Here is a 21,678-nt window from a genome sequence, read left to right as displayed (position 1 = left end):
TTTTTAGCATATCAAGCTCATAATGAACACAAATGAATTATCACTTCAATTTATCTATCATCTAATCTCATCTTAGTATTTTCTCATTTCAACTTATGTTTCTCTCCAATTGAATCTCTTGCCACTAGATCTTCGCATGACCTTGAAGTTTGGCATTCACAACGTTGACCCTATAGGGATCCTTGCTAATCTTTGTTCTCAAAAAATTATTTTAATTTATTGATATAGTTGATTAGTTCCTCTAGATTAAGAGTTTCCATAAATGTGGGGGCATTAATCCTTTCTCTTTTCCAAATCTTGAAAATGGCCCTGAAAAGTCTTACTTCCGTTGAATTCATAACTTCACCTTCTCCTTCCTGATCAACATTTCCTTCTTCCTTAATTTTATCCTCACTAACTACAAGATTCATCCCTCTATAAATCTCTTCTTTTAATGCTCAGACTTGTCTTTAGAGGACCCTAAACTTTCGTGTTACACTTGTGGACCTTCCACCACATTTCCTTAATTGACACATATTTGCACTTATTGCTGAAATCCTAAACTACAATCATGGTGCCAAATACCTCATAGTTGACATCCATCTACACACTCAAGAAATTCTTTGATACCACTTGATGAAATATAATAAACTTTGGTACATTGGATCCTTATACAATCTTCCCAACTTCTTTGACATTTTTTATCTATGCTCGCCAACCAAAGAAATGATGCGAAAACTTACCAACACATTGGATCAAACAAGGATACAATCCAAATTAACTCCATAAACATTTGAACCGAGTTAACTTTAAGCACACTAATGCCATTATCATATCACTAGTCTTCAAACAGTGTTGGATCTTACTTGAGAATATGATTAATAACATTGATTATGTAGTTGGACCACTTTTATCCAAACTTTATAGAAAAAAAAACACAATCTAAATTTACACCACGCATTTGAGCCCTTATCTAAGGGTCCATTTGGTTGCAAGAATATGATTTAGGAATTATAATTTGAAATACATGATTTGGAATTATGGAACTTGTAATCTAGATTATAGTTTCTAAAATTTATTTTGGGACTATTTGGTTCAAACCCAAAAATATTTGATAAATTTAGAATTTTTTATTCTAAGTTAGTTTGGTTCAAAAGGTGAATATAAAAGTTATAGTGAGAAAGGTGATTCGTATCTCCAATTTGTTCACGGACATGTTCATGATGCTTCCAATTCCATACATGCCCAAAATGTTGGTGTTCATTGGAAAATAAAAATTCAAGAAAAAATAGAAGGAAGATGAAAAAAAATAGATGTGTGCACTAGGGATAACTTTAAGAAACCCCCTCCCCAAAAAATTTATAAATTAATGGTGAAACCAACATTAGTTTTATGGTGGGGAAACTAATTTCTATTAGTGGATTTTTTTTTAAAATTAGGAAATGTTTAATGTTACATATGATTTTTCTTTGACCATTAAATTTTTTCATAAAATCGATGTGATTTCGTCTCTTTTGATAGAAAGAATATATATTGTATATGTTAATTTTTCCCATTTATTGGAAAAATATATATAGTGCATTAGGCAATTTTACCATTTATTGGAAAATATTTATATTTGATTGGGCAATTTTTCTTGTCTATTGAAAAAACATATATAATACGTTGGAAAATGTGCTAGAAAATGATGTGATTACTCAATTAATCAACAACTAAAAATTCGTCATATGTTTTTCAAATCAGTTATCAGATTATCAAAAGATTGCGCTCAATATTAAATCAAAGAGTGATAAGAAAGTGAGGTTTTTATAGGATGATACATATGTGGAATGAACTATTACATTTATGACAAAGTGGAATCTGATTGAAAAAGCATTCTTTAAATTGCAAACATCATACTTAGTGGTTTTCATTATCAAAAACATAGTTGGTAGCCAAAAATGTGACTTCCTGTCAATGAGGGATCGTTGAATGAAAATCCAAGTGCTGTTGTGAACCCAGATTCGACTGTGGAGGAGGATGGGCAAAAAAGTGGTCGTACTAATGGGATTATTAAACCTTCATAAGGTTCTCTCTACTTATCCTAAGGATGCCATCAAAGAGTTCAAAAAGGAGGAGGAAAAAGGCAAACCTCTGAGAAACTTGTTGAAATGGGTCTCAACCCTACTAATTTTGAAGAACAAATTGCAAATATAGTGGAACAAAAAAACTAGAACTTCAACTCTTTTTGGATGTTTTGAAAGATAAAAGAAGTGTTACATGAAGAATCGTCAACTTAGTTAGGGTTTTCTTGTAAAATGTATTATCAAAAGTGTATGAATTTGAAATGAAATAGTTTGAAGCTTGTTCCTTCCCTTTTTGAGGAAAACTGCAACATTTTTTGGTATACTCTACACACACGCGTGCGCACCCACACACGCACACATAGATAAAATGTAAATAAGATATAGACAATATAATGCAAAGTAAACCCCTTTTTATGACATTTGATGTTTCAGTGGGCATGGTGTTTTCTTTTGGGCTCTAGTTATTTTACAATAATTGGATGATGTATTTTATTATTACTTTCCAAATTTGTATGAATTGTAATTTTATTTTCTAGTAAGTACTTATTGGCTAGTAGTAGTACACAATACATACTACACATGTTGCATGTGAGCATGATTTGATGCATGAAATAATGACTTTTTGGGAAATGTTTCTAATAATATGTCATATCTCCAACATATGTATGTAACTTGTAACATCCATCTATAGACTATCATATGATGATAATATATCAATGGTTGAAGGTTTATTTTGACTGAAATGTCTCAAATGAAACCTTGACCTTGTTCAAGTCTCTGGAATGGTGACATGTTTCCTTCCACCTTATACCACTTGTAGTGGAAAATAAATATATGTCTTCTCACTATCATTGGCATTCTCTCTTCCATCAACTTCTCATGCATTACAATTTTTTTAGTACAAACTTGCATTTATCTTGAATATTTACAATGACTTAATCATTGAAAACAATTGAACTAGAAGTTAGATGAAAAAATGTTTAGGGACCATCACTCAACCACTCATCTTATTTATAGGAAATTGAGGTTCTTGTTTTGTCATTTCTCATCTCATTTTTGGTAGTCAATAATCTAGTAATAGGTATACTTGTATTGGTCATTAAATTCTAGTCTAGTTTACTTGGTATGGTAGAGTAGTAGTCATTACTTTGTAGTCAAGATGAACACTCCAATTTGCATGACATGTAAATTGGAAGAGGAACATAAGACATTTTTAGGTGACATCCTGGATGAAAACCACTTGTTAATTTGAAATGGGGTTGTTTCCACTATGTATTTCATTATTCATGCTATAAAAATGGTTCTAGGGCTTGATTATTTAGAGAATGAGAATAGTATCATGTCAACATGGATATTAGGTCTCATTTTCTTGTGTATCCATTTCACTTGGGAGAAGAAAGGGTTGATATTTTTTTGCTCCTGAGGAAGACTTTTAAAGAAGAATACTTGGGTGTTGACATTGACATTGTTGCTCATATAAAATTAGGGGTGGGGATCCCTTGGGAGGGTGAAATCTAGAAACTTCTAAAAACTCACTAGAATGTGATCCTACAACTATTTTTATTTGGCCTGACTGCTAGGAAGTTGAAGCACCATAAGAAATGGGCACAAATTGGAATGGATTTTCTCTAAAAATGGTATAATATGCATGAAGTCGCACATGACAACCCATGGATACAAAAATTCATAGCTTTAGTCAGGTTTTGTACTTTCTATAATGACTAGTAGAGTCATACTAGGGTTTTTCCCTATAGTCTACTTTCACTTTCTATTTTGTTTAGTCAAATTACAATCATTGTACTTGCATCTTCCTCATATTGTAATTTTCAAGGAATATCAATGAAATTTCTAGATTTTCATATAAAATTTCATTTTATTGTTATGCTTAAGTTTATGCAATATTTTGGCATTTTTTGAGTTTTTCTATTAAATTGTTAAGAAATAAAATATAAAAATTAACATTGAATTAAAATTAACATATTGAGGTTTAACACTTAACAATTAGTTTGATTAATAAATCACTTACTTCAGTGTTCGATTTTAACAATACAGAATAATAGAATATGTGGACCAAAATCAATAGTTACTTTTGCAATAAATTTTAATTCTTCATTGGATGGGCTTAGTTTACAATCAAATTTAAAGTATCATTGAGAAACTACTTTTTTTTTTTAAATTAAAAATATTCTAATATATTTAAGAACTATGTTAGTAATATTATAAAGGTGATGTCATGATTACCGTTGGATGAACAAAGATCAACAACTCAAGATCTTTTACCGGCTAAATTTGACAACAACCATCTTTTCCAAATGCCCCAGAAAGAAGACACGTGGCAAACATGTATCAAGTTTGAAATCACTATGCTCATAATAGACACCATTTGATGAACTTAGATAGACAACCAAAGATGTTTTTTAGGGAAATCTGGGAATGCTCAACCATTTTTATAAATGCACCTGAAAAAAGACACATGTCAACTCTAGTCTCTAATAACTAATAAATATGCTATATATAAAATTTATTCTATGAACACTCAATTATTCATATTGTAATGACTTTTAAATTTTAATTAAAACTTTAAGTATGCTATATAAATTAGAATAATTTAATAATATTATGTTAGGTCCTTAATTAATTTTTAATCATCGTCAAAAGAATAAAATAAGATAATTATCTTATTAATGTAAATGGTTCGGCTTGAAATTCAATGCACAAATACATAGATTACTATTTCTATTTAATTTGTTATGAATTTCTTCTTATTGAATTATAAAATAATTTTAAAACACATAACACAAATAAGTCAAATTAATTCTTAAAATAAAACATAATTCATATTAATTCAATTTATTTTTAATTGGTAATTTTTATCTTTAACAAGTGTTAATACAATGTTATTATTATTATAATATAATAATAATTAATATTATAATTATAATTTGATATGATGATGTAAGTATTAATATAATAAAGGGAATGACCCAACTACCATTAGATGAGGAAGGATCAATGACTTGAGATGTATTTTAGGCTGATTTGGGTAGCACTCAAGTCATTTGTCCAAATCAACTTAGAGAGAAGACACATGACATACATGTAATACATGTGACAATTCACTATTCATTTTTACATGGACAGTGGAACTATGCTAAATATCATAGTGACATGCATGACTTAGTGGCAAGGCATCATTTACGTTGTACAAAGAAAGAAACAAGATGACCACCATTTGATCAACTTAGATCAATGACTCCAAATGAGTTCTGAGCCAATTTCAGAAATAGTTGACTTGTATTCCCATATTCCTCAGAAAGATGACATGTTGCATAATTGATGTAACATCTATTGAGGCATTAACATCCTTTACACACTATTCAATCAACAAAGATTGAATGGCCCTAGTCATATTTCAGGTTGATTTTAGCAAGAGTAGTCTTTCTTTGTCAAAGGCCATAGAAAGAAGACACGTGCCATTCATGTATCTTGTGAGAAAGAAGATTTTTGAAATTGGCATAGTCCATTGTGTCGTAATGGGATATGTAAAGATTGACAACTACCACCATTGGAGCATCAACTATTGATGACTTGAGATTTATTTTGGGTCAATTTTGGCTACCCTCATTTTTTGTTTCAAAATTTCCTTGGAAAAGAATTCTTAAGAAAGAAGTGAAGTCATCGAGTCTTTAGAAATTAGCAATAATTACTAGAGTTAATCTGGAATTATATTATAACATTGTATGTTTATAGTTTCACAAATAATCATAATACCAACAGTCCACTGTACATATGTAAGAATTAATATCAAACACATTCTCAAAACTATCAATTTTACAATTTGTAAAATTTTCTTTTGTGTAGACTATAAGGCTAAGTTTTCATTATTCAATCTTGGATCTTTTCAAAAACTACCAATCCAAGATTTAGTAAAAGCATTGGAGCATCAAGAAAGGGGTTACAAATCACAATTTTCAAGTTGCAATGCAAACCCAATCTTCCTAGACAACTCACAATGTTACAGATATAATTATCAATTAGAGTTTCAACTTTCTAAGTAAGATCATGAAAAAAAATTTTACTAACATTTTAGGAGCTAGTATCGACTATAGAATTGAAGGTTTGATTTTCACTTTATTGTGCATTGTAAGCCTAAATTGTTTACTTTCTAGCGGCTAGGTAGCTTGTAAAGTTTAATATTAGAAAAATAATTTAGGGTTTAAATTCTAATTGTGTCTGTGAATTGTAATTTGTGTGTTTGTATAGTTCTATAAATTTTTCAATGATGGTGAAAACATACAAGAGGAGTGGCACTAGCACTAGTAGTGGAATTGTAACCTTAAAAAAAATATAGGGAATCAGGAAACTATATTTTGACATGCATGATAAATTGGTTAAAATGCCAGGTTTTACTAATGAATTCCACAATATTTGGGATCATGTTATCTTTGGAAGTAGTATTAATGCAATTATATATGAAATTGAAGATAAGTAGAATGATCTATAAAAGGAGTCAAAATATATTAAATTGAACAAAATGATAGGGTGAATATTAAAAAAAATTGCAACCTGGACTAGGGGAATTGCCCACTTGAGTTTCCCTCAAGTATTCCCTTGTCCATAATTTGTAATGATTTGTGTTGAAAACTATGATGAAAATAGAAAGGAAATTGTTAATGAAAATGCATAGGAGGTAGTTTTGTCTATAACGTAGATTGAATTTGGTAGACTATTGGACCTAGGGTATGAAGAGAAAAACCCAACCCACATTAACCAAGAAAAAATTGCAAAAATATATGACAACTTAGGACCAGATGAAAAACATTGCTATATCAGAGGGTTAGCAAATGGATTCAATCTGCCTTGTGATCATAAACCTCCTTATGAATTGGATTTTTTTCCAATGGGTTCTGGATACTATATCTCTACTATTAATGTGTTTTGGTTCGTAAAGTAACGAGAAAGTGGGTGCCAACATTCTGGAAATGATTTTCAATATTCATTGTCTAAAATAGTCTATAAGATATAATTATATTGGCTGATACATTATACATCACATGTAAAAACAATTTTTAATGATTAAAAGATTGTAAGACCCTCTATCATAGATGATATTTAGATACACAACCTACTTGTGCTATCTTCTATTAACAAAGCATTGTTAAATTTTTGAAACAAGCAATCTTCATCTTAAGTTTGATAAACAATATTTTAATGGACATCTATGATTAGGATGGGTGATCCCCAAGGAAACTACAACCACTTTGTAGACTTCTTTTTGGTACCACATTAAATCATAAAATTAAAAGCACTTCAATGCCTAGATTCTAGGTATCTTTTAAATGACTACTTCAACTAGAAAGTCAAATTCAATTGGCTGACCAGTACTTTATGGAAGAGTACAATGTATTCAGTTTTATGATTCAACTATAGAACCCCACAAAATTCCAATACATGTGACAAAGAGGGTATTTGCATTAAAAAATGCATGATAGATGGAAAGCATAGATGTAGTCTTTCATAGTCAACAAAAGAAAATAAATCCTTCCTTTCCTGTTAGATGTGGAGGTTTCACATTTGAGAGAAGAGCAATCAATCTGGTATAGGAATTTTTCATAGTTTTTAAATTTGATGTTGTGAGACATTGGCAGTATGATCCACCAAACATAATTGGTACAAAGCTCATATAGAATGGAAACTCCTCAAGAAAATGTCAACATGAGAGTATGTCATTCATTGAAAGAATTAAAAACATGGACTCATGGGAAGAGGTCAAAATAGAGATGGAGAAGTTCTCCAATGAAAACAATATTTTAATATTAGAATTGTTAGCACAAATTAAAGAATTGCATAGATAGAAAGAACAAATGTAGCCCATGACATTGTACAATTTCAAATAGATAGCAGATCATCCAAGTAAAAAACATCTTGTAGATGTCATAAATATAGATTGTGTAGTTTCAAATTGGTATCGATAAAAATTTAATGTATTTTGGGAAATGAGGAAGAACCTTGATGATCCTAAGACCTCTATAGATTTTGAAGACTTGCCTGAGGATGAAACATTTAGAAAATTATGGGATAATGAGCATCCAGATGCAGTAGCAGCACAACAATATGTAGAAGATGAAGATAATGAGTATGAGGTTTGTAAAGATCCTTCATCCACTGCCATAGAAATTGCCACTAGTTTCACTAAATCGACTACTCCCACTACTACTAGTTGTAGTACATATGATTCCACTAGATAATATATTGTACCTAATTAGTAGCCAAGGGAAAATTATGGCATAAGAGAAAAGATGATAGAAAAATGGGTTACCAACACTAATACATTAGGGGTCAATTTGTGACGGTAGGCAAATGTAATGTGTTTTTGCCTTTTTTTTTTTTTCAATTATAGCCTAATGATGTCACAATTGCAATGCTAACGGGATATATGAGAAAAAAAGGAAATGTTGCTCATTTGTTTGAGGGCAATATCGACGGATGCAGGCAAGGACAAGTATCAGGGCAAGCCTATACGAGATGGTCACATGGGAATTGGGGCAAAGGAGCATAGAAGAAGACCAACCATCGATATGAGTGTAGATAGCTTAGTTGGATGGGGTATCTAAGGGTGGGGCACGAAGAACTGGTGGAGGACAGAGAGAAGCAAACGTAGGTTCACCCTACTATTTTAAGGCCATCCCATCGTCTAGTATATCAATATCCATAACCTTAGTAGCAGTTCCCACCATACCAGGGCAACAATATAGCTAGAGCCATTGAAAGGAGACTCATTGCCCTCTACTCTAGCCACCTATTCGATGTATCGAATAAAAAATGGAGGTGCAATAGCAGGTTGTGTTTGATCAGGAAGGTGAGCCATCATTTTAAAACCTTTATGGTCTACCCCATTAGAGGTAATCTCTAATTGCAAAGGAGAATTAGATTCCTGCAAATACAATAGTAGTAGTCAATGTAGTATAAGTCTTTCAATTTTTGCTATGATTTAATAGACACCATCACAAGATTTATCTTCTAGTTTAGTTTTGTTCCTACTCAAGATTGCAATAACAATATAGTGGAAGCCTCTGCAATTAAAAAAGCACTTTGAAGTCCAAGGAATTAGGGGTCCTCCATACAAACTATTCCATGGGAATACCACAGATATATCCAGGCTCATCGATGAGCAGAGAGAAAAACCCATGCCTGGACTCTCACATGCTATAGTCCCTCATGTTCTTCCCCATATTTACCAGTGGACCAAGACCTACGATACACTTACTATTCTCCATTGAATAAAGAACATAATGCTGATATTACACATGAATACATAAACTAATATGCACTTTTAATTATTGTTTCAATACAAAATACCACATTGATTTAGAAAAAACCAAGTTTCTCCATAAGGAAGAATATTATTGCAAGTGGAAATTAAGAGGTATTGTTGAAATTAATAGGCATTTGCATAATCCCAATAGAGACGAATGGTGAGGTTTAAGTTACTCCTAGCAACCTATTGTAAATGCTCACAAATAAAATTGTACACATTCATTGGTTTCTTCTTCCTCCCAATTTATTGCAATCTCTTGGCTTTTTTCATGTAATTTTTTTGTACTTATCAATGCACCTTAAAAACACTGTATCACACACTTGTTTTTTCCTGCAATGAACTCTGGCATCAACAATGTTAAAGATTTTAGCTGTGATAGAAATATTTATCTCTATGTATTGAAATTGAGATAATACCTATGGATTTTGTTTATAGTTGGATATTTGAGATAATATTATATGAAGTGACATGTGTATATTTCTAATTAAAGATAGCAAGCTTCCACAATCCACATTGAATTCTGTAGTATGTTTTTGGAATGTGATTGTGTAACATTATTTTTATAATTAACATTTCAAATCATACACCATGATCCAATTTTTGGTTCATTGAACTCTTTCATCCTAATGATGGATCATGGAGTATGATTTAGATGGTAGAAAGCATGTTTTGGAGCTAGAGGCTGCTATTTCAGCAGTATGAGTAGCAAAGTAGCTAGGAGCTAGAAAACTTCATGTTGAGGGTGATTCACAAATCATTGTAAATGCAATAATAAAAGGGACATAGCAGCTTAGCACTTGTAGAACTACATAGATCAAATTAATGCAAAATTAGCTTCTCTGGATGACTCCAAATTATCACATTTGAGAAGACAAGGCAATAAAGAGGTCAACACCATGTTTGATTGGGCACTATCAACTTCATCCATTGTCATTATTTCTTTCCTTTCTTTTATTGGCCACCACCAACTTCATCCATTTAATGAGGTATGCAGGCAACGATAGTGATGTGATGGGATTTCTTGACGATCCTTGCTGAAAGTGCCATGTAAGTACCATCAATTAGGTTGATAATGATTGAGAATGTTTGTCTTGTGTGCCCCCAGAATTGAATCCTCGATACAAGCTGGATTTGGTAACCACATTGTTGTTTGAGAGGCTTTTTGCAATTGGAGTGATGGAAATTGTTTTCACTCTCACTTGCACCAAGCAACAAAATTCTTATCATGGGAAGAGTAAGAAGATTAGGGTTGATAAAATGTTCAATTTTATGGAAAATAAATTAATGGAGACTATTTTTCTTTTGCTGAGGGAGCTATTCCACCAAGTTAAGAAACATCACAAAAAAAACACCGACATCCATTCCAAGATCATGGTATGGGCTCTGCAGTTGGGCATTGGGTGGAATGGAGGAGCTTTTTACAAAGTCCATTCCAAGAATTGGGGTAAATTTGGGTGAAAAGAAGAGTGGACTGTCGAGGATTAAGGCACCAAGTATATACCATTTTTGGTGGTTTGATGAAAGATTAAAAAATAAGAGGTTTATAGAGGCCAGAAAGGGATAGTTTACAATGAGAATGGCGATAACGATCAAGTTCCTGGATAAAGACAGAGAGAGCTTTGTTTTTCACTTTGTGTCACATTTGTCATATCATTCAACATCCCTGAACTCTCAAGAATCAGTTCTAATAAATTATTATGAGATTAATCTAGAATTTGAAGATTCTTGAATGTAAACAACTTTGGTGAGAGAATGTTTTACAACTCATTAAAAGACAAGCTGAGAAATCATAACTCTGCTAGTTCTCCAATCCAAATTGAGATACACCCCTAGATCTTGTTTTGCAAGACAAATACTCAAAGTTTTGTGCAATTTTCAATAGAAGGAGGAATAATATGATCTCCATCTTCACTGCCAACCGACCTTTCCTAGCTTTTCTTAACCTTTTGTTCCAAAATCTTCATCAAAACACAATACAAATGGTGAGTACTTCATGGCCTCAATTTTCTCAAGGTCACTGTACTTGTCCCCCAAATTTATTCCTAATTTTGGGATGGATTTCGCTAATATTTCATCAAATCCTCCCAGTGCCTCCCTAGGAACAATTGTTTCTATAATTAGCCTTATGATGGCTTTATCTTCACCCAGTTGCAACGCCCAAGCCACAATAATGAAGCAAACATCTGTGTTGGTTTTGTGTCTATCCTCAACTTGGTGGAACATTTTCCCCTACAGAACCAAGATGTTGTTTGTTGTTCACAAAATTGAACATGATTATCAAGTCTTAACGTTTTGCTCTGCACACGGAACGGGTTTTTCTACTTAATGCAAGTGAGAGTAAAGGAAGTTTCCATCTCGTCAAGTTGCAGAGTACTTCACAATTGGGATTGAAAGAACCAAAAAAACACTCACAAAGTTTTTTCTTGAGGCACTCAAAATAATCATTCCCCATCATAATCAATCTGCTTGCCAATGATCACTTGTCATCGCAACATAGATCATAATGAACTTACATCACATCTCTAGTGTCACCAGCTGCATTAAATGGTTGTAGTTATTTGTGGTCAAAAAAGGGGTGAAATTATCACGGAGGATTTACCATATCCATCCTTAAAGCTTGGAAATCTTCTAGAATGATTTCTTATACCTTGAAAGTTAAGGCTCAATTTGGCAGTTTACCAGCTTCCTTATTGCCTTGCCTTATTATTTATTTAGAGCATCTACACAAACACACACACACAATTACCAATCAGGGGTAACGATTCAACTTGTTTGCAAAGTTTTCTCCCTTCCCAATTCATCAACACCCTTCCCTTTTAGGGCTTTCTAGGAATCTATCCTATTATCCAATCCCCTCAATACATGCCCACTGACTCTTTAAACATATTTGATCCACTCTAACTCATGGCAACGTCTTATCCATCTATTCCTTCTAACTGAACACACATGTTACCTCATGAAAATAATGGCTCCCTTGACTTCTTACAACACTAACTTGACTTTTGATTAGACTCATTTCATGGGCACTTTCCATTCCTTCACAAGACCTTACAAAATCTATAACTCTTCCAATACTCTAAACCATTGGATTGACTGCGACTGCCCCATCAAACACTTTTGAAATTGACACCTTATATTTATCCTTACAAATTGGATTCTCAATTTCTCACCCACATAAAGGACATTCCTATATCACTTGATTCATTAGCTTTCATAACCTTCAACAAACCAACCAATCCAATCCTTTGATCCCACTCGAAACATGTAACATTAGTTCACTATCAAATTGTGATAGGCATGCATTATTCCATTGAGACAGTCACAAAGTGGTTTAGAGACCCTCTAATTCCCAACCATTAGGATACAATTAGGATTCATCCTTGCATGCGCTTATAACCATTATACCTTCAATAAATTCCCTATGTGAGGAAAACCATGACTGATTTATCATATCTTTATTTTAAGCAATCTGAGACAACTTTTCATGGTTTTTTTTAATCAAATACACATGTATTCTTGTCCATGGGTTCCTTGAAAGAAGAGGGAATATAATAAACCTTTTTCCCCACCATCTATTTGAATTTGGGGTCCTGGTCCACATTTTATATTACAGATTTATTTGTACAAAGTTACAGATTACCCTAGTAAGGGTCTGGATAGCTTACACAAAAAGTTGAATATCTTTTCATCCACATAATGAAATTGAGTGCTTCACAAACCAAAATAAACTAGATTTTATTCTCTACCATCTACAACAAATGGATCATCAGATGGGTACCAATATTGCCAAAAAAGGACATAGAAATTAGACTTCTGTTTTACTGATCAAAGTAAGGATTATGTAGGAAACCTTGTTTGCATTAATTGCCAAACTTCATGTATCAATTTGGGTCCCTTTTTTTTCTCATTACAATATTATTTAAACTTTGGCTTAAAAATATTGTTTTCCATTACATCATTGGTCTAAATTATCGATGTAATTTATTATACTTATTATGGCCTGCTAGGAACTTAATTAGTTTTGGCCTTTAATCTAAGCTTGAGGTGTTCTTCCATGATACTCCTGAAGAGAAGAAGTCTAAAGTCCTCTTAGAGAAAAATTGATCCAAATCAATACATTTCTTCCTAATTTCTTCCTCTAGAATCCATGTGGCTTCTAAGTTTTATAGTCTGATCCATTATCAATTATTTTTTCCCATTACACCTTGTGCCTTGTCATTTTGGATTCTCTAGTATCCACAATAGCTTTAGTCTATGTTTCCTTTGTCAATGGTAATTCAGACACCTAGTCTTCATCATTTAGAGTTGAATATGTTTGTTTAACACCTTCATCCATAAAATATTTGAACATGTTCAAATCTTAGATATTGAATATAGGAGAAAGACCTATATAAGGTGGTTACAACAACTTGTAAAAAATTTCTCCATACTTTCCCAAGATTCTGTAGTGACTAGTATTTCCCATTATAATCTTACCCTAACTATCTTTGGAAATTCTCTCCTTATTCAAGTGTATCATTGTTCTATATCTTTTCTCCTAACATTTTGGTCGGTTGTAAACACTTCCATAAATTAGCTCTCACCTTTTCATGAACCTCTCTCATTGCTTGTACTATATCTTCAACATGAGAACTCCTCTTATCCATACTCTTCATATCCCTCAATTTAAAATATCCTCTATCTTTTTTGATATACTATCTTAAAAGGACTAATACCATTTCTCCTATTTGTTCATTCATTATAGGCATATTGTTCCTATGGTATTAATGCATCCCATTCTTTCCCATTATCCTTTGTTGGACACCTTGACATGTTTTTGTTAAATAACTAAGGAGGGAGGGGGGTTCAATTTTCCTCGGCTATTGAATAGGGCCTTAAAAAACTCTCAACATCTTACAAACTTAAACTTTTCCTATATCAACTTGGTAACTATATTAAAACTTCATAATAATATCTAATTCATCCTTCACTAGTAAATTGTTAGCTTTCACCAAGTATCAGAGTAATAAACTTTTAACTGTATACTTCATGTACTGAGTTACATCAATAAGAAGTATACAAAAAATAAGAACAAAATAGCATGTAACACAATAATCCACACATTTAAACACAATAATTTTTAACATGAAAACCCTATTTAGAGAAAAATCACCTATGACTGATCACATCAAATTTGTAGTATCAGATCTTCACTTCCTTTCCTTTACTAATTATTTTCTCCTTTTTATATATTCATTCATTTCTATCCCTTGTCAACAATGCATATGTATATTTTAGCTCTTCCTTAGCTCATGTTCAGATGTTCTCTTATACCACGATCTTCCTTCCTTCCATACCTACATATTTCGTGTTTAGATCTTCTCTCCCTTTGAAAAAAATGCCAAAAAAAACCTAAAAAATTTAATATAATGGTAGTTGTACCTTGTACCTTACATGTGCTAATACATTTTTGTTTTAATAAATCTTTGCTTTCTTTCTTACATCTTCTTCACATATTTAGGACTACATAAAGAGTGAACTCCTTCTTCAACTCCAAATAGATATTCCCTGGCTATATTGGTTGTAGTGTTTCTTTATTAATTTTTGGCTCTAGTTTTAATAGTCCTAGCTATTATTTTGTGTACTATTTTCTCTATTTGGTGTGTATGGTTAGCTTTGTGCCATGAATCTCCAACCGTGAAACCCTAGTATTCCATAGAAAGCCTGCACTGCATCCCCAGTTCCACCAATAAAAAACACTGCAGCTTTGCAATAAACCTGATGAACAGCTTCACAGTTTCTGAAGCTAGATGACAATGTAGATTTTGAGCCACCTGATGTACAGCTTCACAGTTTCTTGGATTTAAGAAAAACTCATATATATGCATGTTCTTGTGTCTAATGTCATATGTTGCATAGTAATTAATATCTCTTGTACAGATTACACTGATGTTGGTATATATTATGGTCTCTTCTGTATTAGAACATTCTAACCTTTTATTTATGGATATGCTGCTCAATTTGGTCACACTATAATTTGTATCTAGTGTCTCATTTGTAATAGTTGGTTTAGTAACTACGCAGATAAGCTTAATGTGATTTTTATAAAAATATTGTTATGTAATGGTGTTTCATGTGTTGGCCAAGGCTAGTTTGAAGGCCACCCACTTCAATACCCTGCTAGCATTTATAGATACAGAGTTCTATAATATCATGAAAAACAATCAATATAAAAAAGCTCATTCTCTTTGTAACATTTTGGGCTTTCATTTTAATTTCATCTTTTCTTCTATTGTGACAGGCAAGCTAGAGAGAAGTGCTATATTGAAGGCCATATATGCAGGATTTAAAGAAACTATCGAACCTCTAATTTGTTTGACTGGAGATAGATTCCTAATTATTTTCCTTAGAACACTATCATCTTCAAAATCCAATATGAAATCTATATGACCATTTCATTTCTTCAATATTCCCTATGGATGTCCCTATCTAACTATATATCTTTTAATTGCATATAATAACTAATTTATGTGCTTTTTCATGACTATGTTTGACTCATATAATTGTGATCTCTCTAGCACTATGATGTTGTTTAATATGTCTTGCTAAAGCTTGTAAATTTTGTTTCTTTTTCCATGTCATGTAATATGTCTTGCCTTGTAGCTTATATGTTTTGAAATTGTTGTTAGGCCTTGTAGCTTGTATAATTTGATTGCTGGAGAGCTTCTATAGCTAAGCAAGAAGGTTGTTGCACGAGTTATAGCCACGCGCTTGGGTATGAAAATTGTATATGTTTAAATCTAATGTATATTTTAACTAGACTTTTAGCTTATATCTTTTGAAATTGCTTTTAGTGGCTTAATGTTGTAAGGTCTCTTGAAATAAGAACTTCAGGCGATTGGTCAAAGTTTTACAAATAATCTTATCCACAAATTTGCCTAGAGAAATTGACTAAATGTTATAAAAGGTGATTGGGTTAAATGTTTTAGGAATAAAGTCAAAGAAAGTATTTTAAAATATTAAAGTATTTAGCTAGGTCTAAGAAGATTTGTGTACTTTTGACAGTTTTTCTTAGATTGTGAAAGTTGTAGACTGAAGTTGTCATAGCCTAATTTTTGCTTCTTGCAAAGAACGATCATGTCAAATAATATAAGTGAAGAACAAAATAGGGAGACAATTGCCAAATTGTGTTCTAACTTGAAAAGAAAAGGTGATGGAAAATTTTATTTTCCTTACAAAATTTGTAAGGGCTTAAACTATAGAAGACTGCTAATCAAAACAGTTAAGAGACATTGTAGGGAGAATGGTCATATTGAAGGGGGGCATGACTATCATCCACTGGTAAGTTGTTCATTATATCATTTTAACAATTTATATACATATGAAATCACTTGATGATGAGTTGATTATCATGGTTTATTTATGTTAATCAATTTTATATAGGTTGATCTCCCTAGGGAAGTACATGATATGAACCACAACAATCCGAAGAATATGGTTTTCAAAGTGGAGGAACATGGAGGTGCGAATATCCAAGATGAAGATAATGATCCCATAGAAGATGATGATCATGTGCCAGAAAACACAATTGAAGATGATGGTATAAATACATTGATCCATGACACATTTAGTCCAATCGTATCTGATCATGATGATGATGATAGCCTCGATGTACCTCTACTTGAGAAGGTATACGAGCCCCTGTACAAAGACTCCCAGACAACTCTTCTCTCTATTGTATTGTTGTTGTTGAACTTGAAGGTTATAAATGGTTTATCCAACATAACAATGTCACGTATGTTAAGGTATGTCATATATTTCTTTATAGTTAACAAAGGGTGAATAATGTATCACTAATATTGTTTATATTAACAACTTATATTTTTTTCTGTAGATTGATAAGTGAGTTTTTGTTACCACCACCAAATATTCTACCTCTCTCATATCAAGAATTATCTGTTGTTATGAACAATATTGGAATGGAGTATGAAGCAATACATGCTTGTCCCAATGATCATATTATATATTATAAAGAACATGAATTTGCAACATAATGCCCTATATGTCATACGAGTAGATATCAAACAAATTGACTAATAACAAAGGTGCCTCAAAAGGTTCTTCATTACATCCCTATTATTCCACGGATGCGACGATTATTCGCGTGTAATAGCTTGGCTCAATTTATGGATTATCATTCACGCAATAGAAGTCGAGATGACATTATTCAAATCCTTGCAGATGGTTCGGCATTTATGCACATAGAGGAAAAGTGGCAATACTTCAAAGAAGAACCTCGTAACCTTAGGCTTTCATTGGTAGCAGACAGTGTCAATCCATTTGGAGAGATGAGATCTATTTATTCGGTGTGGCATGTTTTTGTTATCAACAATAACATTCTTGCATGGATGTCAATAAAGAGGAAGCACATTATGTTGGCAATGATTGTTCCAGGTATCTTATCATTTGATAGTTATTAATTTACATGTACATACAAATCTTGCAGTAAAATAGTCACAATAATTACGTAATGTTATTGTTCATTCAAGTAGGTAAATATCAAGTTAAAGATATGAATGTATATATTGAGCCTCTTATCAATGAGTTGGTGGAGTTATGGAATGGTGTTGTTAGTCTCAAAATGGTTTTGATATCTGAGTGCCAACACACTTAATCACTTTTTACATTGGAACCGAGCACACTGTGTATGCCAAGTGATCTTCAGGTGTTGAGCAGACTTCAGGTGTCGCATAAAGATTAGGTGCCGAGTAAAGAATAAGTGCTGAGTGACTTCAGGTGCCAAGTCATAGATGATACTGAGCAACACAAAAATGCAGTAAGTGTCAAGTAAGCTAGTTTATTATATGCGTCAAGAAACAAGAATCAGTAAGTGCCGAGTAACATAGAATGCACATATAAGTCTGTAACTTCACTAATTAAGATGTAAACTATTTTTATGGCCGACATATATGAATCTTGAAAGATTAATCTGATAAGATTGAATTTTTTATTTTTCCTATGCAATCTACATACAACCAATTAGAAAAATGGAGAAGGCATGCAACTAATAAGAAAAGTGCAAGGAATAAGTGGGAAACAAAAATTCAATATGGATCATAGATCCATATCTAACCCTAAGTCTTCAAATGTCTTTATAAGGAAGATGAAGTCTCATTGATATTGAGAATGAAAAAGGAGTGTATGAAGAGTATATACTAAAATTCAGAGAAAAGAGTAAAAAGACTTAGAGGAATAGAGCAGCAGTGAAATATTCAATTGATCAAAAACAAAGCAAGGAATACAAACAAGAATCAGATCTCAGAGGGTCAAGATCAAAGTGAGCAGATCGAGTGCCTAAGTTTAGTAATCAAGGGATTGTAAGCTATCAGGTTTATAATGTCTAATACTCTCTAGCACTTGTATTAGAAAGGAAATCCTATGTTGATAGGTTAGCTTAACAACTATATTGTAGATCTTTTGAATAGGTGATTAAATCCTTTAACAGGGTAACCCTTCATGTAAAGTGTTTGTAAATCCTCTAACCAAGTCACTATTGACATAGTGTAAAGCCTTTAACAGGGTAGACCATCAGAAGTGGTCAAACATCATTGCTATAGTAATTTTGTGGGTATCATCACCACCCCAGTTTTACCTTCTTATTCCTGGAGGGTTTTTGGGTTACCAAAATCTCAACTGTTATGTGGTGATGCATATTTGTTTTTCATGATTTTTTGATATGTTTATATGCATGCAATCTATTTTTAGTTAAATTGTTTTAAAGGTTGAAGTACAATACTTCTGATTCACCCCCCCTTCTTAGAAGCATTATTCCTATTTGAACATTCCAACAATTGGTATCAAAGCTAAGTCCTCTCAAGAAGAAGCCTAATAGCTTGGAGGAAAAGATCTAAAGATGGAAGTTTTCAAACTTGGAAAGATCATTGAGAGCCAGGTCATAGATGTACATCTCGCTCTACACAAGGTAGAAGAAGCTACAGTGGAATTCAAAAAATCCTTGAAAAGAAGGAAAGAGATAGCCATAGCTGAAAATGACATATTCTATAGGGAGATTGATACCACACAAGTATTTGCCAATGGAGACACTAAAGAGTTTGATGCAACAATAGCATAACTGATGGAGAAAAACAAAGTTCAAGTAGAAGAGATAAGATCTCTCAAGATGGAACATGAATCACAAGCCATAATGTTAATGTGAAATCACTGAACAAAAGAAAATAGCAGTCGAAGATAGAGTCATGATGGAAGATGACAAAAGGAATCTTGCAAATAGACTTGAAGAAAAATATACTGAATTAACAATGATCTCAAACATGCAGATGGATACACTTGCCCAAATGATGAACCTTCATCATGAACTCAATATGAAAGATATTGAGATCTCTACTTTAAAGATGCAGAATGAACAACTATAGAATGAATTGAATAGAGAAAAAGGGACAGCAAAAAATCTCAACAAGTCAAGTGAATCCATCAAGTAATTTGAACAATTAATGAAATTTTCAAGAGCAACCCATGATACATCAGGACTTGGATACAACAACACTGATGTTGGTGGATCATCAAAAAGTGGCAAGCAAATAAGTAATGAAGGTAAGAAATCTAAGCCCACTTGTCATTATTGTAACAAAAAGGGACATACTACTAATGTTTGCAGGAGTAGAAGAATCAATCAGCCTAACACACCCAAAAGCAAGGGTTACTGTCACAAGTGCAACATGCAAGGACATATGACTCAAGATTGTAGATCCAAAGTCACAAGGACACAAAGATTTGATGGACATTGTCATAATTGCAAGAAGTATGGACATAGAGCATTTGAATACAAATCAAAGCCTATGTGGACACCAAACCAGCATGTAAGAAGGGACAACTATGAACACCATTATAATTGGGACTATAACACCAGGTATAGCTGTCATTATTGTCAAGAATATGGACATATAGCCCAAAACTACATAAGAACACATTTGAAAGGGAACTATAAAAGATGGTTGAACCAAACCACATGTTTTAGTTTCTTGAAAACTGGACATGTCAGCAGGAATTGGCCAACAAAAGCCAAGGCACCCAAGACTAAAGTAAATAAGGGAAAAGAAAAGATTAATGTGGAACACATCAGAATAGACATGAAGAAAACATGGCAAAAAAAGAATGAATCAAGTTCATCCAATGAAAGGGTCACTTCACCCACAAGGTTAAGTGATCATTTCTCATTCAATTAATCACAAAATGAGCCTACAGTGTTGATACATATAAAAGTAGTATCATACATCAGCCCTAAATCATGAAGAAGAATTGTAAAGTATAAATTTGGATGAGATAAGATGCTAAGACTAAACTTGAAAGATGATGCCAAGCTGTCTTTGGATGTCGAGTAAAATTCTAGTGGATGCCGAGTCAAATAAACTCCAATGGAAGCTGAGTAAAGAGGAATATAGTGCAAGCCGAGTAATGTTAAAATCCTTCAGAAGCTGAGTGAGCATTTGAGAAATTAATGCGATGAAAATAGGGTATATTATCGCGATTTCAATCATTCTTCCTCATCATGATCACGAAGCAAAGAAGAGAAAGAGAATGGAGTGACTTCATAAGTAGAGAATCTAGCATTCCAAGCAGATTCCAACCACCTACAATGTGTTTTCATCGATCTTGAGGTATTTTAATTTGTGCTGAGCTACACAGTTTCATATTTCTGTGTAAAAGAAACTCTAGTTTGCACAAATGGCTTTGAGCTCTAAGAAAACCCATGACAAAGAGTCGTTTGAAGTCTAGCTAGTATCAAATGAGGTTAAGCAACCTAATTTTCATCCCATTCTTGAAGTTGCATAAAAAAATGACCTAGTTGGAGCCCTTTCTCACATACCCCCAAAAGTTATAATGGTTCATGACGTGAGAAGATGTTATAATTGCAAAATAGGAGCCATAGGAGACATGGAAATAAGGGAAGCTTATGAGAAATTGTGTGTAGAAGGAGTTTTGAAAGATGAATACAAAATTGTTGAAAGGAAAGGTTTAACACGAGTTTTGAGCTTTCCCACCATATTCAAAATAGAATGGATCAGACTTGTGTTAAGAAAAATTCACAATGGAAGTCTGTGGCTAGAAGATGTTCCTACCAAGATCACGAAAAGGATCATTCATAGGGTAACTAGATATCCTACCCTAGATCAGCTGAAGAACTTGAGAAGTGAATCCAAGGAGGTTATTGAAAAACACACAAGTGCCCAGTGGAATAAAAGAGGAATGACAATCCACACCATTCAAGATCCTATATTTGAGTTTGATGTTAGTGTTATTGCACATAAATTCTATCAA

This window comes from Cupressus sempervirens, chromosome 4, assembly GCF_028749045.1.
Source record: "Cupressus sempervirens isolate cs-2001-9-10 chromosome 4, ASM2874904v1, whole genome shotgun sequence".
Classification (NCBI taxonomy): domain Eukaryota; kingdom Viridiplantae; phylum Streptophyta; class Pinopsida; order Cupressales; family Cupressaceae; genus Cupressus; species Cupressus sempervirens.
The sequence above is the reverse complement of the archived record's forward strand: the minus strand, read 5'-3'. Positions refer to the sequence as shown.